This window comes from Acanthochromis polyacanthus, chromosome 16, assembly GCF_021347895.1.
Source record: "Acanthochromis polyacanthus isolate Apoly-LR-REF ecotype Palm Island chromosome 16, KAUST_Apoly_ChrSc, whole genome shotgun sequence".
NCBI classification, from domain to species: domain Eukaryota; kingdom Metazoa; phylum Chordata; class Actinopteri; family Pomacentridae; genus Acanthochromis; species Acanthochromis polyacanthus.
Window position 1 is genome coordinate 17866886 of NC_067128.1, and position 26829 is coordinate 17893714.

The 26829-nt window shown below is 40.2% G+C and overlaps 1 protein-coding gene across 1 annotated transcript in view; it reads right to left on the bottom strand.

Annotated features, from left to right (window-relative positions):
• man1a1 (mannosidase, alpha, class 1A, member 1) overlaps window positions 1-26829 on the bottom strand; it is a 164207-nt gene that overhangs the window by 44228 nt on the left and 93150 nt on the right. The window lies entirely within an intron of this gene.

Sequence of the window (26829 nt, forward strand, 5' to 3'; positions counted from 1 at the left end):
AACACAAGCCTGTGGTGTCTATTTCATGGTACTGACATCAATTTACACAATTTGAGGACTACAGTTAAGTTTTCATCTCATGTAACCTTCAGCTCCATTTAAACCCACCAGCAGAGGCCTGGTGCTGCTTTAAATAACTTCATGAATATTCAACCTGAAAACAAGAACCTGAATCTGGGACCTGAATAAATCTGGGCAATGGCGTCCTATAAAAGGTGGTTTGTGATAACTGTGTAATGACTTCTGACTGTTTTTCATGAAAATGGACTAATCAAACTGGGCTTCAAACATGCGATCTGATTTGAATACGAATGGATACTACCATCTTTTTTTAGAAATATATTTGCTTCAGTTTAGCGTATTTCTTGTGAGGCACTATTGTCTTGTTTGTGGTACTCTGTAACAGAATTAAAGCTTGACTCTGGACTTGAAGTTTGACCTTCTTCGGACGAGTGATAATCATGTTATTGGTTTCATTCTGAAAGGCGACAACTATAATGCTTTCTGCTGCACTGCAAAACCATATTTTCTCCTTGAATAACGATCGGCTATCAAGTGACTTTTATTTCTAAGTCCAAGCTTTTGTGTTAGCATATCTGAGTAGACAGCTTTGGAGCGGTTTTAGCCAAAGGGGTTGTGGCGTCTCTTAGGTGTCTGATTTTGTTGGCTGTAAAACTAAAGCACTTCCATATTTGCCTCCTGGCATGAGTGTAGTAAAGCAGTTAAGATGAAACGGGATTTGGCCCAAGACACAGTGGACAGTTTGACACTGCTGCCAGGACCTCAGCAGCCGGACTCTGACTGCTGCTGCTGCTGCTGCTGCACACTGACAAGAGTGAGAATGAGTCAGTTCTACTGTTAACTAATGTAGTCCACATGAATTAGTTTTTAATTTATTTATTTTTTTAGCCCTGGCTCTTGATGTATAATGGAAGTGCTCCGACAGCTCTGATTCAGACCAACAGAAATCAAGTCCAGTCTCCAGAAATTACTTTCCAAAATGACTTGAATGCATTCTAAAATGGTAAATGGTTGTATTTATATAGTGCTTTTATCCAAAGTGCTTTACATGATATGCCATGCAAGGCGCTAACCACGACCCACCAGGAGCAATTAGGGGTTCGGTGTCTTGCTCAGGGACACTTCGACATGAGCTCGACGGGCCGAGGATCAAACCGGCAACCTTCCAGTTACAAGACGGCCACTCTACCCACTGAGCCATGCCGCTCTAAATCCCAATCTGAATGTTCTGCAAGATAACGTTTGTGACGTATTACAAATACATTTCAAATGACCATGTCTTGGCCATTTATTTCACAGCTTTACTGTTGCTGTTTTTCAGCCAATCGGTCAACAGAAAATGAAGGAGAATGCGTGTTTGTCGGGAAAAGGTTGTATTTTAACCAAAACACTGAAACTTTCCTTAACCTATCCAGTAGTGCCTAAACCTAACCAAGAAACTAAATTTACGACGAGCGAAAATGATAATGAAGTCTAAGACCAAGGTGCAAATTTTAAACAATTTCCTTTACCAGTAGTCAGCGGTGTTATCAGTCAATCAATTAATTGCTAAAGTGAATAAAGCACAGTGAACATTGTTGAACATTCTTGATGATCTATTTTAAACAGCTGACACATGACAGTTGCTGCAAAGGTGAATTGATTACAACTGTTATTTGGCTTCTAGAAATGATAACCAAGCACACACCGCTCATCTGAAATATGTGAAGTGAAGCCACTTACCACCACAGAAATCTCTGTCATGGTGGCTCATTGCTGGTTAAACCCTCAAAACAAGCCTTATTTGTGCATATATTTTTATTTAGTTAAACTATCAACTGCAAGTAATCAATAAATGACTAATCATTACCATCACTAGTCTAAGAATAATGGTCCTACTGGTCTCCTGAGTAAAGTTCCTGTTGCTGACTTATGTATTCATTCGCCTCTCTTGTCTCCTTATGCTGATTTTATGGTTCTTCCAAACTGAAAGCATTTCCCACTCTGTCGCAGTAGGAATGAGAAGTGAAAATCATTGACAAAATGTTTTTTTCAAAATGAAATCACATCTCTTTCCAAACGTAAATGACAATGCAGTTTATCTGTTTCTGAAACATATTTTTTGGAAGACAGGGTCGGAAATGGTTGAATAACCAGAAACTTTTTCAACTTTGGAATAAAAAACAGTAAAACTTCTCATCAAATACACCAGTCTCCCCAAAACAATGGCTATACACAATGAAAGAAGTGAAATCAAAGTATTTCTGAAGCAGTGCATTACAGGGAGTCATCCAGAGCCTGTTTGACATTACCCTTTCTGAATAATGAAACAAGTTCACTCAATTAAAGAGGACATCATTTTGATCCGCAGGGCTACGTAAAAAATAATTGGGCAAAAAACATTTGAGGATGCACCCCTGTGCACTCACACAAGATCGAGTGAATCCAGAATATAAAAGCAGGAAATCAGACAAAACCCTGGCAAAACTTCTCATCATTGCTCACTGCATTCTCCAATACTTTGCAGCACATTGTAAATCAAAAACAGCTTTAATCTGACAGAGCCAGCTACAAATAAAAAAAATAATCATGTTTGCAGATGGCAATACATTTTTAAAAACCTATTGTACCACTGCCTGTTATTGTAAATGCATTTCCACATAATAAGAGAGGACATCAAATGTGTGATTTAATTGCACGGGATCATTATCACTCTGTCGGCAAAGCACCCAAAAGCAGCCATATAGCCGCAGGCCATGCAAACATTTGGATAGCAGTTGTAAGTTTTCCAATTCAAATCTAATTCAAGTTTTCAAATTGACACACAAATAGCATTTAAACTATACTATACTTAGTGTTTTGGGGCAAATTTAGCTGATTACTGACGCACAAGTACAACAATGCCTGTGGCTCTTTTGTCATTTATTTATCCATTATTCTGTCCTGTGTTGCTATATTTTTTTCATATACACACAAACACACTCAGAGGTGGTATAGTAGTATAGACTATGTCAGCAGGCTGGCAGCTCTGTACCCGAGGGATCTACCATTCAGCGGGGTGTGAGAGACGGGGGCAAGAGGGAGAGAAAGATTTGTGAAGAAGAAAAGCTCAAGAGGCTACTTGTCAAAACAATGTGGCAACTCTACCGCTATTTCTTCAAAATTCAGAGGCAGGACAAGGTCACCGTAAGATGAACCAGGAAGAACGCAAACAGAAATGTGGCATTCATGTGGTAAAAGTACAACTGTTGGAATGGTGTTCAGAATATTGTGGGTGAGAGGTTGCAATGCAAAAATGTCCATATGTTTGCTGCTGTCAAGACGTCATGCATCATATTTCTTGTCGAGTTCGGTTGATCGTTATGTTTTCAGCTCCCGCCACATACATCGGCGTATCTGCTACACGCTGATGATTACAAAGTCCACCACAAATCAAAATCTAGGATCAGCAGTCATGACAATACGTCTTTTCATGTATTCCGATGTTGCCGCTGACCGGTTCAACACAGAGCCGCAGAGGCAACCTGACTGAATGCTAAAATGTTATCTATTAAAATGCCAGTCTTTAGACGGAGCTCCCTAACCCTGCACAAACAACCTCGCTGATTACCACCTGAGCAAACACTGGAACTGCTTTGTGACTCTGGATGGTGAATGATGGGAGTAATTACCCATAACAAAAGTCAGAGGTTTCTATAAGACGATGATTAGGTTGGATTTGCAAGGCTTTGTCCTGAAAAATCAATGTGAAAACAATCACAAGTCGGAAGTAGAAGTCAGAATCCTTGTTTGTTTAGCCAAATGACCACTCGTTTCCCTTTTCTTACTTAAAAATACTTTTAAATTGAATAGGAAAGAAGTCATTTCTCTTGTCCATTGTCAATATATAAAGATGGACAAACGCCCATGTCGATCCCTATAATAGCCCATGTCATTCTTGAATTTACCTCGGGATTAGTATCTATGTATGTATGTATTCTACCGTTCTTCTCGACGATACAGAGCATCTGAGCCACTTCTGGGCGAAATTTTCATTTAATCACCAATAGTTTTACCTCTTCAGTTTCCTGTCGCCATTTTCATCAACACAGTTGCAATCTCAGTGAAAAAAACCCTGATGACTCAGCTCTATACTACTTGGCCAGTTCTAAACAGCAGACAGCATAAGTTAGCAATTACCTAATACAGACTTGGGAAAAAGAACAAATTTACTCTTTTATAGCTGGTGTAATCATGGTGAAATGACACAAATATGGATGTATGAGCCCATAAATTCTGCTACTTCATCTACAGCTTTTCCTCCATAGAGGGATTTTACCACGCCTTGAACAGGGCTAAAGGAAAATACCAGACCTAATTATTCAAATTGAGATTTCTTTTTTCTATCATCTTAACCAAGTTCTAAACCAAATGATCAGATTTAACAAGAAAATGCACAGACGGGTAGCACAGACTCATTGTCTTCACTGTACATGGACTGATCATGTTTATTACTGTTGTGTATAGTCATCCCTTCTCGAAGACCCAATCAGCCAGGAACAACCCTGTCAAAACACATTTCGTGCTATTTCAAAAAATATGAAAGTTTTTTCTGCCAAGACATGGGCTGCTTTAAACTTCTTAAAATGGACAGCAGTGCTTTGAAGTTCCACAGGTTTGTTTTCAAGGCCAGATAGTGTCAACAAAGAGCATCTGGTAAGACATCAGAGATAGATGACCATGCAGTGTGATGCTCTAAACTTTAACCCTTTAAAGTACAGGCAGAAACAGAAACAGAGACAGAAAATGGAATGATTAGATGGGAACTGGATTTGCTCGAATACCCTTTATTCCCAAAGGTAACCTGGTCACCTTGTTTTTAAAATCATGCAGACAAAAAGGAGGCACATGCATGCACACCAGTTGTGTGGACAATTACACTGACCTACAGCTGCTGGTGACATGTTAAGATGTGCTGCAATTCAAAAGTACTGACAGAATCCAAGACTGCAAGCAAATAAACATGGATATAGCCAATACAAGATTTGAAATTCCTATCAAAAGTTTTGCAGATCTCTTATGAGCGAAGGAACTGCATTAAACATGTTTGCTAGACCTCAAGGACCGACAAATGCATTTCTTGAGTGTTTATTTACTAGTAAACTCTACAGGGACCCTATAACTACAAGTTTTCCGAGCATTCCAGCACATTCACCAAATTCCTTAGACCTTGGTGAGCTTGTGCTTTGGTTAAAGGCATGGCAGTATCGGAGAAAAGGCAAAAAATCTAAAAGTCAAGACCTTTGCTGCTAAATATCATCCAGAAAATCTCAGATTCTTGTGCAGCCTTTCAGGTCACGGCATGATACAAAAATGAAACAAATGAATCGGTACATCCCTTCACACACTTAGCCTGTACCTAAGTTTTATATTTCTCAGGGGGATTCTCAAAATCCAGTAGCTTCCAGCCAAGATATCTGATGGCACTGTGAGCACCAAACTGCGCGTATGTGTGTCGTGCTGCACTGTGGGAGCAGCGCTGAGTCGTAACAAGGCATCAGATCCCAGTGATTAATGCCTTTAATAATGCCGGAAGCACACTGAGGGGAAGAATAAAAACACTCCCAGGAACGCACAGAGGAATGAATTAAACACACCCTGTGTCCAAGGCCATCAAGCAAACTGCCAACGAGCTTTAATAAGCTGCTGAACTACGCGGAAACTGAGGAACACAAGCAAAACTTGTGACTGATGTCATTAGCAAAAGCTGAAGCTGATAATCACATTTCACACCTCGATGCTTTGGATAAAATATCCATCAGGATAATGAACTACTGTGCCACAGTGTTTGTTTGCATCTGTTCACCCTAGTTAAAGGATGAATCAGTTATCAGCATCTGACAGTTCATGAAGTCACTGTTTAAAGAGACATCAGCTGCTGTTTTAATAACGTAGGCAGCATATCTCCGTTAATGTACTTGCAATGACTGTGCAAGATAAAAGAGGAATTTCATAATATATGAAGTGATGAAGAGAAGTGACAACAGGAAGAACTTCAGTGCAGTCATCATACCATCCTGAGTAATATGCAGATTAATTATCAAAATGTCATCTTGTACTTCTCTAGAATTTTACCAGAACATTTGGGCTAAAGTACAACACATACACTTATATATAGAAACAGATTATCTACAAGAATTTAACTCAAAGGAAAATATTTTACTCCACTGAAGTTTTCAAAATATAGTCATATGTAACTATAAATGTCAATCTATAAAACTATCCAGACAACATCATCAGCCTGCAAAACGTTAGATAAATGTGTGCGATTAACATTCTTTATACATCCAATGCGAATGGTTTTCAAAAGTATGTGGATGCAGAATAATGTTCGATTAAGGCCATGGAACAATCAGATAAAACTAAAACACTGGGCTAAGGCTATGGACAGTTTGATGAGATTCAGCTCATGTTCTTCACTGTTAGTTACAACTTGTCCCCTGTGGTAGAAGATATGAAGTTCCTAGATGCTGATTAAATCCCCATGAATGTTTTTTTGTGCCTGGATGTGTTTCATTTTAAACCTAAAAACGTGAAAGATGAGGTAGGTCTAGAGCTTTTGCAGCAGCTGTGCATGGCTGAGTGTACTGAATTATATATTGTATTTGAAATGGAGCTGTAGTGCAGACACACACTTCCCCACGGAGACATTCAACTATACTTCATTCTATTGTGAATGTGGTTAATAAAAAGATCTTCTCTATAGCTATAGATAAGGAAAGCTACTTCCTGCAGCAGCGTTGAATGCTAGAATGTCACGGAATGAAGACAGGAAGCAGTAGTCTATTCTTCTGAAACAGCAGAGTGTCAACACCAGCAAACACATCCTGACCATCGTCTACTGGGGTCTCACTTCTAGTGCTCTCATCTGCAGCATCATGTTCTGGTGTGGGAACATCTCAATCAAGCAAAGCAGCAAGCAGAACCAGGCGGTCTGCCAGGCCAGTAAGATCACCGGAGGTCCATAACAAGAAGATAATACTGACCTTGTGCACTCCCTCAACTCATTAATCCAACTGTTGCCAACTGGCAGTAGACTCAAGATCCCACTGGTCAGATTGATGTAAACAAATGTCTAATAAAAGTAAATTTAGTGGACAACAAAGGATTCTAATCTTATCTGACATTAGCTTTGAGGTGCAGACTTCCTCAATACGGAGTTCATTTGTAGATATCAGGTTGGGCTATATTGAAATGCTAAGAGAGACCAAGTGTATAGGACTCCACTGAGCCAAGTGGCTCTTGATATTAGCCAAGTATGTGTTAAAGAGTGAGGAAAGTTTAGCTAGTGTCTCAGTGAATTAGGAAACTATGGTATTCAGCTGTAAATAGCATTTAATTATAAACTGTACAAGGCTGGTGTTACAGATCTTATTAAAAACAACAGCTGGTCCAATCAAGGTCATGCTATGGCACTGATGAATGTGTGAACACACTTTTAGTGTTACTGGACACTTTGGAAGTAGCAAAGAGACCACTAGGCTTGAACAAATAGTCAAACAGGAGTTTCAGTGGCTGCTTCACTCTCAGTAATATAATTGTAGGCAGTGAAACGACTACACTGATTAGCCATAGCATTAAACCACTGACAGGTGAAGTGAATGCTGCTACATGTCATCACGATGGGAGATTTACGCTGAGAAACCTTGGGTACTGGCATTCATTTGGATGTGACTTTGACATGTACCACCCAGTTAAACACTGTTTCAAGCTAAGCAACACCAGTGGCCTTCTCCAATCTGCTTCACCATGCTGCACATACTGCTAAAGAATGGCTCAAACAGCACTGTAAAGAACCCAAAGTGCTGACCTGGCTTTCACACCCCTAGAACCAAATCCGATCAAGCATCCATGAGATGTGTTGGAACTATTCTGATCCATGGAGGCCTAATGTGGTAACCCACAGGATCAAATGATTTGCTGACAACATCTCAGTGGCATGCAACACATGACACCTTTAGAGATCCATGGCCTGACAGAGCAAGGCTGTTTTGCCTGCACAATCTTGTCAGGTTTTTAATGTTTTAGCAGAACCGCGTATATTGAAGGAATCAAGAATAATGAGAAAATACCCTCTCTTTCTTTGGGCCTTAGCTTCCATCTAATTTGTTGGATATATGTTTGCAAACAATGGTATTTGGAGCCATATTCCGATATGGCTAAAACATGGCTAAAATATTCTTTATAGGCATGAACTAATGACTGTAGTAATTTAACCATAAAGCAATATTTTATCCCAGAAAAACACCAACAAACTAATGGTGATAATTCAGGTCAGAGAATGTTGGCAAAGACAGAGACAACAGGACAGGTTATAGCAGCTAAAGTGAGTAATGAAAAGAGAAAGGAGGGAAAAAGAGAGAACATTTGCTCTACTTTCCTTCCTTTGGCTGTGTTGGCCATTACGTTTGCCTTCCACAAAGTCATTCAGTGCACAGAATAAGAATGAAGTGTGTTTCCAGAGTTGAGACAAAGTGAAAACAGAAAAAGGGACAAAACAAACAATATGTGGCGATTCAATTTTGATCTCTTGTCTTCAGTATGAGCCACCTGCTCGATTCAGAGGATCCAGACAAGTTGTCCAACTGAAAGGCATTTTGTGACATTTGCTGGAGTTAAATGACTAAACAAAGCATAAGTAGACGAGGCAGGGAAACGGAGTACATCAGTTAAGTGAAATGAATTAGGTGTGAAGCACAATACAGGAGTTGTCATGGACACGTCTTTTGTCTTTCTGGAGCAGAGATTCAAATTTCAGAAACAGTAAAGATGGCATTAGTATGAAGTCTTGTAATAAGGTACAAAATATTGCTGATCACACAAAAATAGGCTTCCTAACATTACAGACGAGAGCGTTGATTAATCTAGAGTTTAACAGCTTCATTGACAAGATGCAAGGACCCAGAAACAGGGTCAGGGTCAATGAAAAGGACTCTAGTACGGCAACAATACAAGGAGACTAGTAATTAGACAAGCTGTAAACATTGTGATGCAGTTATTTTCTAGTAATTAAAGTAGAACTGCAAACGTTAATATAATAAAATCTGTACTGAAAATCATAGTGTGTTGAAAGGTCTCGTACGTGTGTGAGCAAATGTCACAGCTGATAAAGGTATAAGTACTGTCAGACCTAATACATATGAAGAATAAAGTCTGAATAATAAATGCTGTCATTTCCTTATATTCTTTCAATCTTCTTATCCTGCATCAGCAACAAACTGATGAGTAAAATGTAAAAACAGATGAGAGGAAAGATGGTCAAACATGCAGAAATGGGGCCAAGATTGTGAATAACATGACTTGTCTTTTTAAGGTTGGGTGGCTTGGAAGAGACAAATGTGAATCCTTCTACCTGAAGTGTGATTGATTTCCACCGATCTGCAGTGCCAATGTCTGTAATCGAGAATACCCTACAACCCTATCTTTGCCCTTCACTTTGCTTTCCTTCTGAGGGTAGTTGACAGATGTATACACATGTTTACATCTAGGCCCCTACAAAGATAAATGTCATTAATTACATCGTAAATCAGGGTTAAAGTCAAATAAGGTTGAGTAGAATAAGGTTTACATTGTGTTTAGTTGGCAGTGGAAGGTCCACACAAGGACCATCCTGTTGTAAGCATGAGTGTGTGCTCACCCTATCAAGCTGCCTGCTTCACTTCTCTAACCACATGTTGGCAGTGTGCGTGTGTGTGTACGATTATGTGTTGCAGTCCACGGAGAGTCACTTGGACAGCTCCCTAACTAAGATGAATCACCCGGCCAGGCCTCCGGGTAACCAGCAGGCCTTGTGGGACACGTGGCCCAGATTACAGCAGCGTCTGTGGGGATGGAGGGAGCCACGCATGCCGGCACCTCCGCCTGCCTTCTCCTCCCTTCTCCTCCCTCTCGGATCCTGACACTCTGTCCTCCTCTCTCTTCTCCTCCCTTGTGTCCTTCATCAGCTCCTCCCTCTTTGTTCCTCCTCATTTCACTGACACTCCCCCATCACTCCTGAAGACCTCCTGTAACTGATTTATTCTGTTTTCTCCTCCTTCTCCCATTTTCTACTTCAGTTCTCAATGCGATTCATCCATTTGTAAAACTCCTATTTTGTCTCCATCTCTTTCATTTCCCGTCTAATTTATCTATCGCCTTTTTCTTTAACTTACACACAAACAAAACTGAAAAATCTGTTTCTAAGTTACTTAATTGTGTGTACATACACACAGTCAAGAGATAATGAATTAACAGTTTTTCTTGTTGGTGGTGAAAATTATACACTTGAACTTAGGCTATAAGTGGCATTACTGCATTAAATGTATTACACAGTGACAATTATAGATAGTGATGTAAAACTGCACTCTGTCTCCCAATGTTAACAGTTTCTTTGCATGAAAAAAAATCCCTTGGTATCTTGTCAGACAGGTTACCGGAGAAAATAACAAATCTTGGGTCAATTGTATTTGGCATTTTGCATGATTATGATTCTGTGCATTTTTTGGGTGTGTCAGAGTCTCAGATTGCACATGTGAGTATTTCTTTAAGAGTGTTAAGTCCAAATTTCATGTGAGGGCATGATGATCATTAGGCGGACTTTGTGTTCCTCCAACAGTACGGGTAGCTACTGTGTTACCTATTGTGACTGAAAACAGTCATTTCTTGTTCCCTATTGGATGTGTGAAACAAGCCACTTAGATGTTACCATGTTTCAACGATGAAGAAAACAAAATGAGACAAAATCATAAGTTTTGGTCACACACCTTTCTGAGTGCACTGCTGGAACTGAGAGGGGAGACTAGAGGCTTCTCTGTGCACACTCACCTCACTAGCATCTAATTTATCCTGCATGTGAGAAATTTTGGGAACATCTGTAAATTGCAGTGTCTATTGATAAGAAGATCTTCAGTAACTAAGGCGTTTAGCTTGTGCCTAATTAATAGGAGTGGTGTCAAACAGCCGCAGCGATAAAGTGTTTTAAAACATTTTGCATTTATACATTAAACTCTATAGCAAATGCCAAGTCACTCTTAATATTTATATTCATGTGAAGCTAGGGCATGCAAAAACAACTGAACTGAGGAAGTTGGTGACAGTAAAAACAGTATCATTAAATGCTGTAAGCAGTGAGGCAGCAGTTATTTTGAGGTTGATGGAGAAAGGTTAATCCTGTATCAGCAGTAAATACCACTCCGCTAAACTGGGTGGACTTGTGCGCTACAGTGAGACTGTCACCAGTGACTAAGGATCTTACAATATTTAATTGTTACTTAATATGCTTTAAAGCTCTGCTTAGGTCAAGAATGGTGAGGTAACCAGAGCAGATGGTTAAGTAAGGTCTAATAAAGTAAAAGGCCGGTCACTGGCTTATACTAATAGGACAGCAGGATCCCATTTGTATCTGGCACCGACATGCGATCTGTATCGTGCTCAGGAAAAGCAACTATTAATGTGTGGTGTAAATGCATGCAGAGCACGTCATGATCAGAATGCATCTGGAGGAGGTTTGGGTCATATTGTGAATGCATCTCAGCCAGTTGGAAAAGTAATCTGTACAGCATGAGCACATTCATTAGAAGAAATTCCCCACAGCAAGTTGGAACATCACCTGACTCTACCTCTAACAACTGCATTAATCTACATGTAGCAAAAGTAAACTTAAATTGAAGAAAAAGTGATTTAATGGCTTTTGCTCGACCATAGCAATGAGATTTGTTAGAATTTGATGATTAAGTGTTATAAAGTTTGTTTCTGCCCCGGCATCATAAACATTTTTGTTGACATGGACTATTGTCAATCTGTTTATCAAGTTTGTCTTGTGTATTTTACAACACTCTGTGTGAGGTTGCAACGCTACTGAAGTGACTTTTAGGTTCATTTCAAATGCAAAACTGATCGTACTTATCACCGAGTTCTATTTTTAGTGGCAGTAAAAGGCCACAGAAAGTGTCATATTTTGCTTCGTGAATTCATCAGTCTATGCAAGCCAAACTAACTGAAGAGTGCAGACGAAATGTGGGAAGAGTAAGTGAGTGTACGACGTCTGAGTGTCAGCTGAAGGAGGCCCATTTGGAGGCTGCTGCCCTGACAGCTGTATTGGAGAGGCTTAAGCAACACACACAGACACACAAACCACTCTGAGGAGGTGACAGCTTTCAGTAGTTAAGAAGCCTGCTGTTGTGTGAATGGTTGCTCTTGTCCTCCTCTCCACTCTCTGTCAAAGTCTCTCTCTCTCTGTCTCTCTCTCTCTGGGTTTAATACATTGCTTCAGGGAGGGAAAACATAGCATGAATGGTGGAGGAAAAATACACATCGACTTAATAACAATTAAAGCAAAGCATGTGGGAGAGCAGAAAAGAAAGGGCAAGGAAAGAAAGGAAAGGAAAAGGAAGGGAAGGAAAGGACAGACTAGAAGAGGAAAGAAAATAGGCAAGAAAGAAGTGAGAAGTTAGAAAGAAAGAAAGAAAGAAAGAACAGAGTCTGTCCAGCAGAGCAGTGTCTGACTTCATAACTCTGACTTCCAGCAGCAGAAAGCATCGCTGACATTCACTAAGGTGTAAATGCAAATATCTTGAAAGTATAAAAACACATCCCGGCAGGATGCCTCTGGGTGGAATATTTACCAAGGTAACTGATGGTTTTACATGGAAGTCACTCTCTTCTACATACATCTAAATGACTGTGGTAAAATTTTACCTCGGCGCTACAGTTCAGAGGTACATGCTGACGTTGTTTTTCTGAAACCAGATGAATGCAGGCGCTTTAACAGCACTTTTTTTCCCCCCCTCGGTCACTGTGGTCTTTCCAGAATACACCTCCCAAGAATACCTTTTGCTGTCCAAAATAATTAAACTCCGACTCATCCTCAACTACCAAAGAGACCTGCAGGTGAAGCCGTTTGAATGTTAATGAGACTGGATGGAAAAAAAATAGAGAGAGAGAGGGAGAGATCAGCTCCTGAGTGACTGCGGTGTTTCGGCAGAGGCCACCTGTCAGCTGTGATAAAACACAAAAGGACACACAAACACTCACCCCTCATTTAGAGGTCTGGTCTTAGTGTAAAATGTGATGGACACAGAGAAAGGATGATGGAAAGGCTGCGGATACTAACTACAGTGTACACCAGTTTGTACCGAGTCTGTGTGCCTCACGTCCTCCGATGGTTCAGAAAAATCGGCGGCATTCCACTGAAGGATCTTGAGGCGACACGAAGCGACACACGCATGTACAGGAACAGCCACTTAGTCGACGTTTGGCAGAACCCCCAGCTCTAGGAGCATGTACCAAATTGCACAATGGAGGTTTGTTATGTTAACATAAATATACACCACTGTTCAAAAGTTTGAGGTCACCCAGGCAATTTCATGTTGTCCATGAAAACTCACACTTTTATTCATGTGCTACCATAACTGCACAAGGATTTTCTCATCATCAATTAGCCTTTCAACACCATTAGCTAACACAATGTAGGATTAGACCACAGGAGTGATGGTTGCTGGAAATGTTCCTCTGTACCCCTATGGAGATATTCCATTAAAAATCAGTCGTTTCCAGCTAGAATAGTCATTTACCACATTAACAATGTCTAGACTGTATTTATGAATAATTTAATGTCATCTTCAATGACAGAAACTGCTTTTCTTTCAAAAATAAGGGCATTTCTAACTGACCCCAAACTTTTGGACAGTAGTGTGTATGTTTTACCTGGTTGATGGTGATGTTCATAGAAGAGTGTTACTTGAACTAATCCTGCATGATATGCGGTTCTATTGGTAAAATGAACCAAATGTAAGCTTGAAATTGTTTTTCATCCAAATCATTTTCCTCAATAAAATGTTTACATCAGATTCCACAAAGGAAAAAAAAATCTGTGCCACGAGCCAGAAGCAAGAAGTCATGAGTGACTCAGCTGTGACTAACAGTGACGTGACAAAAATTCTGAAACTCTCTGTCTGAACTGTGGGCTGTGTTTACACAGAGCAGAGAGGTGACAAGTATGAAAACAAATTAGGATTTAAGCAGTAAAATATCTAATGTAGAGCAATTATTATTGTTTTTCAAGTATCTTTAATACTTGTAGGCAATAGGAAATTCTGAGTATGTTTTAAAAAAGTTTTTCTGAAATAAATAACCAAAGAAATTCAGCTTTGGCTTTGGATGTGCTAAAACAATTCACAAGTTCTGCCTTTGAAAACAGCCCCATGTACTACTGAGGGAAAAGAAACGGCCATGTAAACGTACTACACTACAGTATATTAATCAAAACACAACTGTGGAACTGATCAAACTAAATGTCTGCTAATTGGAGCCATTTCATCTGTTACACACTTGCTGTCTTTTGATTTATGAAGAGCTATATCCAGAGAAAAAAAGTACAAAAAGTAAGCACATACAGAGATGATTAGAGATTGAAAAAGTTAGTTTGACAATCAGCTGGTCAAACGATTGAAAACTTGCTACTTTTATCTGCCATTTTAAATTAAAAATCTGGAGTGTTGGTTAGATAAAACAAGATATTTAAAAGTGTAAATATAAGCTGTAAAAATAAGAACATTATCACAAAATTATCTTAGAATAACTATTACACATAAAAGCGTCTGACAATTGAGATCTTGCTAATTTTAATTTCACTCTTAACTACAGTAGTGCCTTTTTCCCTTTGCCTCTGATATGCAGCATCCTAAAGATCTGAATAATGTGCATCGAGCGCCTGTTGAACAGCAGTTTCTATGAAACGCAGCAGGCCTTACTCTGCTGTAATGACTGGCTGACGGTACCAAGTGTGCTGATTTGGACCAAGCTGAATGGAGCTCTGTGTAAAAAGAAATTCTTTTAGCATGTGACAAAAAAAACACAACAGTTACAGCGGAGTGCTGACTAATCTATTAGCCTAATTTAATACAACTGGGGCCAGACATCCACCCTGGAGGTACCGTACAGCAGCTGAAAGCAGACTGTTTTTACGTGATAATTAGCCTTTTGTGCTAGAGCTCCTTTACAAGAACCTGCCTTCTTTCATCTCAGCCAATATGTTCAGAATAATTAAAATCGCTTTATCCTTCTTGATTTGAGAATGCACAGGTAGTCTAAATTGGCAGAAGAAAAAATGCATAATCAGTATTCTCGTTGCGTAGCTTTCTGTGCCCTTCTCATGTGTTGCTCTGGTTTTGTTTGAAAAATCAGTGCAATACAACATGAAAGCAGCCTGGAAACATTGCTCTAAATCTCTGTCGTTGTATGCATATTCTGAATTGACTTGTTTTTTTCCTGCAAAAGTTCTGTACGTGTGGAAACAGCACAACCATAGCTTGGAACAGAGATAAGTCATATGTCTGTTAGATTGCTATAAATTAAAAAAAAAAACAACAACAACTTAGGTTTAATTTGTTTGATTGTTTGATGTGTTGGGTGCTGGAAAACAAATGGTGGCTCTACATTCTATGTATATATTACTACTGCTCTCTGTAAACACATTCACAGTTCAGTCAGGTTCAGTCATCGTTTCCCAGAACTTTTTGTCACATGACTGTTGCTTGTAGCTGAGTCAGGAATGGCTTCTAATCTGCGTGGCACAGAGGCATTTGGATTTTTTTTTTTTTTTTTTTTTTTTTACAGATCTGGTTCCTGCTTAAAATCCATTTTTGCTCCTGCAGAATAAGGTGACGTTGATGACGCATCCTGATTGTTAGCTAATATTTGGTTGTATTTGCTGATGAAACTGAAGGTACCACATGATCAGTTTGAGGATTCTTGGAAAGTTGAAAGGCTAATGTTTTCTGGTTTTTACAGTTTCTTGCGATGATGATGGTGCTTTTACAATTTAAAAACAAACAAAAATGTTTTTCAAACCCACTAGTGGTTCTCAAAGTTCAGTAGGTCAAATAAATACACAGCTTAATGTCATGCCTCATATTACATGCTTTGACAGTCATGCCATACACATCAACTACTTTTACTGGGGTGTAGCATCGGTCTGCAGACTAAATTCAGTCTTATCCAGTGTACTTCAGCTAATGTAACACTTCACAGAATGCGTCTATACTGCTTAACACATTTCATTTTTATTTCTCTAGTGTACTTTGTATATATACAAGTAAAATATATAATATCAAGCTAAAGCCAAGAGAAGTAATCTCTGTTATATCCTCGCACAAGGCGCAAGAAAAGAGCCCCTATCGACATCATGTCACTCAAATACAGATGTCAGACACATCTGAACTTTTCCATCTCTTGTTGGAAGCTTTTCTTGAGTTTGACAGAAATTGACAAAGAGTTGTGGAAATGCCTTCTAAGACAGGAAGATGACTTGGCTTTATCTTTAATCTAACTATTAGCAATTCTTGCCTCAATGTTCACCTATCATTATACAACACGTGTGTGCACATATGCACAGAGAATCAACTGCTGATAATATTTCCTCTCCTCCCTGTGGCACGCTCGGTGCTGACTCTGCACACTTTTGACAGTCAGCTCTTTTGACGGTGCTACTATGGAAATGAAGAAGACCGGAGAAAGTGAATTTACATAGAAAATTGCCGCCTCTGTAGGAAAGTTGCAGGGGAGGAGTGCAGGACTGGATGGGTTGGGTGGGGGTGGGGGGGTGGGGGGGGTTGGGGGGGGGGATAAAAAACTGCAATGTGAGCAACAAGCATAGACTGTATGTAAAGATGGACGTTGCATCCCGGGTGGGCTCGAAAAATGAAGCCCACCCGGAAGTGTCAAAAACTTGCAATATCGCGCCGTCCGCTAGGGTTGGCTCCAAAAAGCTTTTGCTCCATAGACCCCAATTCATTTTTGGAAAAAATAAATGATGAACTACACATTTGCAGTCAGTCCAAGCAGCCAGAGAAGAGAATGATAGTAGACATTTGCATAGTGGATAAAACTTTATCTGTGTTTCATAAAGATATATAGGACGTCAGTGGAGGCACTGGAGGATTAGTCCTCACCCTATATTCCTTCATAGAGCAGGAAAACCCATGCATGGCTAATATAACTGCTAATAGCAGATTGTGAGATTGGTCAGAAGTTACAGTATGTGGGCTAATGGGGCAGGGGAGCAGTTGCTATGGAAACAAAGGCATTTGACAAGGACAAAATGGAAGCTGACACATTTGTGATCAAAGTAAACGCAAATAATAAAAGGTTTTCCAGCTCAGTACACCTCACTTAACATCACTGCTGAATGGTGGGTAAAAATGTTTGTAATAATACACATATCATTAGCATACTGATGACATTTTGTCGACCAACACAACACTCCTGGATTCACTAAACACTTCATACAGAACAGCTGGAAACAGCTGGCTGAAACGACGAGACAAAACCTTACTGGAAACCGACAGACCTTCCACTCAGATCCGTGTATTGGCTTCAGCAGCCGCTTCAGGAATTGTCAGGAAGAGGAGTGGGACAAATATAGCCCACAGTAAATGAGCTAATGCTAACAATGATAAATATTTCAGAGGGATATACTTCCTGAACCAACAGGCTAAAAGTAGAGACGGAAAAGAGATAGAAAATCAGAGTGAAAGCGTGTGTGATCGAGAGAGAGTAAAGTGAAGTGCCATTCAAGCGTCCCAGTGGAGGGTCAGTGTTGTCAGAGAACAAGCCTCAGCTGGAACCCTTGAAGGCTTTCATCTGAAGGAAAATGTCAAATATTCACTCAAACAGTTCAACAAGGCCAACAACCATAAAGAGCCTGATCTCACTCCCCATAGCAAAGCAAACATAAACTGGTGTCACAGCTTGACAAGCTACAGTGGGGCTCCCACCTCGTCATATACAGTATCTGGCATATTGAAAACGCTGCAGGAAGTTGTGAAGTCCTGCTTGCAACGAGAGAATGGGTGGCCTGGGTGGATGTAGCTTTATTCAGTATAATCGGTGGCAGATCTACTGTTTAAAATGTGGAATAAACCAAAAGCATTTAAATGGATCAACTGTGGCGATTTGAAAACCAAATGTCACAGATTCACGGAAAATGTCAGTCGCTGCAAAGGTGTGTAACTACGACCTTCTTTTTAAAGGTTTATGATTAAAATTAGGTTTCAATCTTAAGGTCTGGTCTGTTTGATGGTCTGACTGACAGATATTCACATGGGCAAAGTTTGTTTTCAGCTTCCTAATCTTGATGATTTCAGCTGCAGTGCAGTGAACAAATCATCTACTGCAGCACGACATAAAGCTATCTAAGGCTCCGTCTAAGTTTTTATTGTTTAGGAATGTCACCGTGTGAGTTTTGCCTTTTTTGTGGGGAAGCCAAATATCTTCAAAACATGTGCAAACCCTGCGAAAAACAGCAGGCTTATAGGAGTATCTGACAAATGACAAACTGGAAGTCTACAGAGAACAGTTTGTGTTGAGACAACTGGTAAATTTAGACAAAAAGGCATCAAAATCAAGACGGCTTACAGATTCTAATGTCACTTCTCCAGGCTGTTTTGAGAACACAATAGCTCTGAGGAATTTGCTTTAAATTGTCAACAAAAGTAAATTCAGCAAACACAACATTTGTCTCAGATGCAAATATGTATTTCAACATCAGCTCAGAGTGAATAGAGCTGACAGTGTACAAACACACACAAGTCAAATGTAACAACAGCAGCCCAAAGATAATACCCATATAGTTCAAATACCTATTAACGACCTTTTATGGGCAATGAGAACTGCTACTGGACCAGAGGAGGAGCAGCAGAGCCCAAAACATGTTAATAATAAATCAAGGAATCTCTGTCTGTGCGTCTTGTCTGCTTTTCTCAACAGCCGCTCATCAGAACTACTTCAAACTTGGCAGGCGAATTAGTGGGGACAGAAACAGAAGCAGAATTGTGTTTGAAGTCGTTTGGATTAACGGTTCTGAATAAACGTGCAAAAATGTTAAACGGCAGTAGGTGGTGGTAGGCCTGCCACGAGTCAACAACATCACAACATCAGCAACATTGCAAAACAAAATAAAAACATTGCTGCACCTGCTCAGTGATAATCCCAGAGAACAGGACCCAGACAAAAAAAAAACAAAAAAACTTGCTCAAGATCATCTAAAGTGTGGAAGTATTTTAGATAGAGAGCCAAAAATGTTGTTCTGCAGAAACTACAAACTGGAAATGTCTGATCACTGCAGCGCAACCGGTGTGCACGATGTGCACACAACTTTGTACTGTTAATTTCTGTCCCCAGGCAGCATGTAGGCTGTCAGAATTACCAACACACTGAATGTGCTGTGTTATTAGCATCACTTAAAACTGCCAGTTGTGCTCCACTGCTGGTATGATGATGTGACATTGCACCATTCACCATCTGATGGCAACTTTATATTCCCCTTTTTAGGCATACCCACGTAAGAGTGGCAAAAAACTAATGTTACAGTGAGTTGGTAGAGTGGTTTCCATTGCCTCATATTACTGCAAAAGAACAAAAAAAAAGAAACATGTGCCAGTGACTATCCTTATTACATGATAGTCCAGTAATGAACTGAATCCACGTCATAAGCTTATTCAGTTCAGCACTTCAGTAAAAACACTGAGTTTAGGAAAAAGGCTGCTGTGACACACAGAGGCTACATTAATTATTGTGTCCTTTTGAGTTTGAGGTCCAGCCTTTTTCTGATCAGAGATCTGACAAACAGTGTCTATGAAGTGACACAGCAGGGACATGGAAACTAGATGGTGATTAGATGGCTGAAAAGAACAAAGAAATTTGAACAAGACAAGTTTTTGATATCTATTTTATGGAAGTGCTGTATTCATGGAGTAAATAAATAGAATATTTATAATTGATAAACTTTGGTAAAATAAGTGACAAAAACAAAAGCTAGAAGAATCGATTAAAAAAATAATTATTCAGTGAATCTCCAGACTACATTATTTTTGAACTACGGTATTTGAGGTTAATCCTGTCTCTCAATACTGAGGTGTAGTTTGAGTCTGAGTTTTAATGGTAACGTTTTGATAACCAAATGCAGTCAGCATTCAAGTTTTTTGAATGAGGGGATGGTCTTTGGTTTGGAAAAAAACTGCAAGCAGCAACAGTGGAGACCAAGAAACGGACTCATTCTGAACAGGCACATCCTGAATGGGCACTCCCTTGTTTGTTTAATTGCTTAACCAAACTCTGAGATTCAAATGCAACGACAGAGCGCAAGTAAAAACTGAGAAGCACAAAGAAAAATGTAACAATCATAAAGCATACTACATTCACACTAATTCAATTCTATTCTTTTAGCACCAATTACAGTTCAAATTGTCTCGAGACACTACAGAACCCATAAGCCTGAACACTACAAAAGGACCGCCCCAGACTGTTGCTTGGCCTGGTAGTATTTTCCAGAGGACACAGGAGCTCTTTACAGATTACGCTGCAGCACTGTCTCAGAGATTCCTGAGGCGTGTCAAGCACACTGGGGCAGACAGCAAAGGATTTGTCCGGAAAGCAGGGCATCCTAATGTGTTTGAATCTCCTCATACCGCCTCTCCTCGTCCCAAACATTTGTTCGGAGCACCATTTGTACCTTAGTGGTTGCAAAAAAGCAATTGGATTGGATTTTACCAGTGTCCTGAGTTCCGCCCCATCTAACAGATGATTGATTGGCTAAAAAGAAGCGACAGTAAAGCAATAAAATAAATGGCAAAGATGAAAACATGCTTGTGATGCCGACAAATATAATACAGCAGATAATGCAGTTTCATCAAAATGAGAGTTTAATGAGAATGCTATTTGTTAACACAAAAGCGAAACAACAAGCTGAAAGATGCTAAAATGCTCTGTTAAACTGAGAAGGGAGGCTGAGTTTTTCATTTTGAGTTTATAATTTAAAAAAATTGGTCCTATAAACAGACATGCTGGTAGAAACAGAGACAGTCAATCAGCTAAGTTTGGTTTAAAAAAAAACAAAGAAGCATTATTGTTGTGAAAAACACAAAAACAGAGAAGCTGTTAGGAAGAGCAGCAGCCAGACAGACAAGCTGAGCAGAGAACAAAGCTCTTTTAGGTGTTGTATAGCACAAGTGTTAAACAAAGCTACCTGTCAAACTGCTGTCTGCAAGAGAAAAAACCTTCAGATCTCCACAGTTAGACAGCACACACATACTGAGATACACTCACTAACTTTTCCCTCTTTTTCAAAGCCAGGTTAGACATGATAGAGAGACAGGCCTGCTATATTAGCCCGTAAAAGCACCGCTATAACATAAAAAAAAACATCAGAGGGGACTCCAGCTGCTACACATACACAGATGTACAGATATACACACAAACTCACAGAGGCCTGCTAACAAAGCCGGGGAGATGGCTGATGTAATTGGACTGTAAGTCCCACAGAGTGAGTTGCCTGGTGAAGAGTTGGGAGGCGCACAGCCAGCCCTGGGCATTAATATTGAGCACAGAGCCGCTGGGCATGGCGCACTTTGGCCCACTGAAATTTGGATCTCTCTCTCATCTCTGCACTGATAAGACAATATGGACAGAGTCACGTTGGAGTCAGAGCTGACCTAAAGAGTTGTGAGCATGGAGCCACACGTACGGAAGGTCCCATAACATAGCACAGCATGGTGCATGTGCCTTTAAATGAATTATTACTCTGCCAAGGGGTACTTGGATAAATGCTGTATATGGTCCATCCAGGATTTTAAAATTAAAAAACAACAACTAAAAAATCAAAAAAATGAAATGTTTTTTTTTTAATGTGAACCCTGTCAGACTTCATAAAAGAGATTTCTGAGTTCTCTCTACTTCTGTCCACAGTTCTGATATTTCCATGGAGGTGCAAGTCTCCATCTTGGAGCAAAATAAATGCCCAGACACTGCTTGGAGTTCAGAGAGTTACTATACTTTAGTTAGCTTGGAACTATTTCCAGAGGCAGATTAATATATATTGAGTGTCAGAGTATTTATGGCAGCAGGACAGTGCTTGTGGGACTGTTTAAAGTTAACAACACTGTCTAGGTTCATGGCAAATTCAAACGTCACTTGAAGCAACACTGAGGCTAATGCACTTTCAAATCATTTTTTGGACAGCTCTTTTGGCCCGTGGGCACACGGGAATGAGGTGTAGCTGATTTTGACTTAACAATCAATGCTTTATTAGCTGGGGCTTTGACATTAAAAGAAATACTCAATAATACGACATTTGTCCTTTTATTCTGGTATGCTAGGCTAACTGTTCGAAGCTGCACTCAGAGAGGCAGCCTGATGGGTGAGCCTGCAGCCCCGCAGGATCACCCCAGGAAACTCTTGGTCTTTTCATGCTGCTGAGTAGAGCAAAGGCCAGTTGCATTCTAATGCCACATTTAGGTACAGCACGCTTGCCGGAGCTGTAATTAGAAAAAAACGAGTACACTACGCTGAGCTGCTTGGTATTTCACTGTGTGTGCTGTGGAAAAGGGAAACTGTTTGGGTCAATAGCTTTTTAATCAGTGCATTTGCTGGAACTGTTTTGGAATTAGTGCAAAAGACTTGAGGCAAGACCAAAAATATAGTGCTGCAAAGAGCTGGTCTGTGCTCTAGCAATATATGCTTGTTAATTACATCGGTTTCAAATGGTCTTATAGCCAGGAACGTGACCATCCAGCAGGCTTCAGTGCATAGCTGGAACCACTTGGAAAGTTCAGAGTTTTCCACAGGGCACTTACACACCAATGAACCCAGCTATAAAAATTCTATATGTACCTGATAAAACAGCAATTTATTCTTTACTTCAGAGGTGGGCAAAGCTGACTGAGCTGAAACAATACACATTTTGAGGACTAAATTAAACAAAATGGTTCTAATCCTAACAAAGAAAGTCAACATTTCCTTATATAGTCGGCACACACACAAAGCACAGCTGAGAGAGACAGAAAATGAGAGACAAAACGGTGTTAAAGAGGACAAAAAATGACATAAGAATGAATGACAGGAGAACAAGGTGGAGATACGAGTGGAGAGAGAAAGCTGAACAATAGGCATGTCAGAGTCAACCGCTAATCTGTGATTAGATAGCGCCTCAGTTTGATAATACTCAAATGTGAGAGCAAAGGGAGAGACTCTTTTTCTGCTTCCTCTGTCACTCAAAGACGCTTATGTGTGCGCGTGTTCCTGTGTGCGAGAATGTGTGAGAGAAGAGAGAGAGAGTATATTAACAAGGCAAATAGCCTCCTTGCTTTATCTTCCTTGCAGGGCGAAGAGATAAGGTCCAATGAGAGCGGGGTTGGGAAGCAGACTGGCTCCCTTCAGGCCAGCTGACAGGAATAAGAAACAAAGCAACCGACACGAACTCTGGAGACATTTCAAGGTTTCTAACAATAACCTACTGCAGATCTGTCACTCACCAACCCCAGGGACATATCGGCATAATTGTACATATATATGTATCTTTAATAATATTAGACAGAGGGTAGGGTTAAGGATGATTATGCAAGAGTCTTTTATGAAAACTGGATCTACTCCAGGCAGCATTACCTCTGACATGCAGGATATGATGTACTTTGAGTAATTAGCATACATCTTGATCAGCCACAACATTAATACCATACTACTGTGTAGATCCTTCTCATGCAGTCAGAACAGCTCTGATCCATCGACGCCTAGACTTCACAGTGTTCTGAAGTAGTCCTGTGGCATTATGTGCCAAGATGTTAGCAGCAGATCCTTTAAGTCCTGGAAGCTCCGAGGTAGATCACTGTGGATGGATCAGACCGTTTGAACCGAGACGTGCAGAATGTGGAGGTTTTAGGGGCAGTGGTGGTGCAATGGTTAGGTTTCTGGACTACTGGGGCGCCTGGATAGCTCAACTGGTTGAGCAGGCGACTCATGAACAGGAGCTAGTCCCTGACGCAGCGGCCTGGGTTCGATTCCCTCTCATGGCCCTTTACTGCGTGTCTTCCCCCCATTCTTCTCCCTACTTTCCTGTCTGGCTCTCAACTGTATGTATCAAATAAAGGCAAAAGGCCAAAAAAACAAGTTTCTGGACAGAGGTCAGAGGTTCAAACCCCGATGTGGCCACTGTCGGGCCCTTGAGCTAGGCCTTTAACCCTTCCTGCTCCAGGGGCTCTGTGCTCTGGGATATGGGAAAAGTGCAAATTTCCCTTTGAGGGACTAATAAGGGATATTAAAATTAAAACAAAAATAAATTAAAAAGTCCAAGTCAACACCTTCAGCTCTTTGTCATGGTTCTCAAATTATACTTGGCAGCCTGAATAATACTGCTGACCTCGTATCAAAGAATACCACTGCCATGGCAGGGTGTATGTGGTCTACAACAGCATCTAGGTACGTACTACCTGTTCACAACATCCACATGATCGCCAGGACCCAAGGTTTCCCAGCAGAATGTTGTCCAAAACATTACACTATCTCTCCTGCCTTGATTTCTTTCCATAGTGCATCCTGCTGCCATCTTTTCCCCAGGTAAACAACGGCACAGCCATCCACATATGGATCATGATGTGAAAGGCAACATCATTAATCAGAGACAGCCACCTTCTTCCACTGCTCCCTGGTCCATTTCTGATGCTCATGTGCCCACTGTAAGCGGTGTAGGCACTGGTAAGGGTTCAGCATGGACATTTTGGCTAGCTATGGCTACACAGGAAGCTGTGATGTTCTGTGTGCTCTAACATCATCCAACAGCACATAGCAGCATTCAGGTTTTCAGGAGTTTGCACAACATCGCTCTCATGGAGATTCAGACCATACAAGGCCAAGCCTTCACTCCCCACACACATCAATGAGCCTCAGGCATCCATGACCCTGTCTCAAGTTTACCAGCTGTTTTCACTTAGACCACTTTTGACAGGTTCTAACCACTGCACACTGTGAACATCCTAAAAGATCTGCTGCTTTGGAGATGCACTGACTCAGTTATCCAGCCATCACAGCTTGGCACCTGTCCAAGTCCCTCGGTTCATTAAACTGCCCATTTTTTCCTGCTTCCAAAACACCAACATCAAGAACTGTCTGGCAACTCACTGTCTAATATATCCCATGCCTCGACAGGTGCTGTTGTAATAAGAAAAACATCTGTCTGAGGTTTTGATGTTATGACTGCTGGATGTATATATTCAGCTAATAATGATCTTGTTTGTAGTTACATTTTTAAGAGATAAAATCATATTAATGCAAATGACAGAAAACTACTTAGCATGAATGGTCCTGGGATTTAAATACAGTCTAGTTTTGCTGTTCTGGATTTTAATGTCCTAAGATGCGCTAAATGAGATTTTCCCACCAAACAATATGTCCCGAGTATTATTTTTTAATGCAACGGTTTTACATCAGGGAAAATATGTTTTGGAGAAAATGTAATACTAAACAGATTTTCTCCAAATGCACTCCAGAGCGCTGATTCCCAGCCATTTTTAAAATCACAATGAACACTATTACGAACAATATTAGAAAGAAGATCCCAATGTTATTCATCATGGAGCCTAATAAGGGAAGCCTTTTTAAATATGTGATTTGCACATCACACAGAGACTTGGGGAAAACAAAGGTGTATAACACAGACCATCTGTTACAATGTAATGTTCTGCTACGAAACAATGAGCCCCGGCATTTATGTAGATGCTACATTGACATACGCCACACAATTTAATATTGTCGCAGACCAATCAGAAACTGAGACAAATCACTCAGGAGCAGGCCCCACTATACAATTCACAAGGCCCAAAGGAGTCGCTGCCAATGTTCTGGTATCAGACACCGCAGGAAAACCCCAAAGATCCCAGCTGGTTTGTTGGCAACACACAATCTTAGGCAGGTGGCTCTAATGTTGTAGCTGATCAGCATATATCAAAGCAGTTTAATCAAACCCAAGGCAAAGACTCTCAATCTAATGCATTTGATGGCCACAATACTAAAACCTAGACCAAAAAATTACAGGAATTTCCCTTCAATGGTATGCTAAAGGTACAATACCATTCAAAAGTTTGGAATCCCATAGAAATGTCCTTGTTTTTGAAAGAAAGGCACTTTTTTCCCCAATGAAGATTCCATTAAATTAATTGAAAATGCAATCTAGACATTGTTAATGTGGTAAATGACTATTCCAAATGGAAACAGCTGGTTTTTAATGGAATATGTCCATAGGGGTACAGAGGAACATTTCCAGCAACCATCACTCCTGTGTTCTAATGCTACATTGTGTTAGCTAATGGTGTTGAAAGGCTAATTGATGATTAGAAAACCCTTGTGCAATTCTGTTAGCACATGAATAAAACTGAGTTTTCATGGAAAACATGAAATTGTCTGAGTGACCCCCAACTTTTAACCGGTAGGGTAAACTAAACTACAGTCATGTAGAAATAATAAAAAAACTACTTTAGTGTGACTGCCAGCCAGTTCTATGATGTAATTACTTCAATGCTTATATGAGACAGTCTTTCCTCCGTTAGACCTGAGTGTTGCATCACCCTGATAGAAAAGTTTGTGTGTATCTCTGTAAGCAAGAATGCTAATGCTACGCTTACGCAATGTTTATCATTTTCATCCCAGGCTGCTGCGTTCATTTTTAACTGCTGCTGCATTAATGTTGGACAGTATTTTAGAGGAAAAGTAACTCTGCCTTAATCCTTTACAGCACATATTTTATTTGCAGCGGAAAAATATCTCATTCTGCTTTGAGGAAGGCTGGAGCTCTCTGATAATATTTCAAGTATTTAAACACTTTTGCTCACACCCTCTCCAGCCCTGTGCCTCGACAACGGCTGGATTGCCCCGGCCACTGCCAGCAAATAAGATTTTGTCGCCCTTTCGGTGACAACTAATGCATCATTCACCGAACGCAATGAAGTTTTAGAAATGATAAATCGGACTGTTTTGGTTACAGTGTTGTAT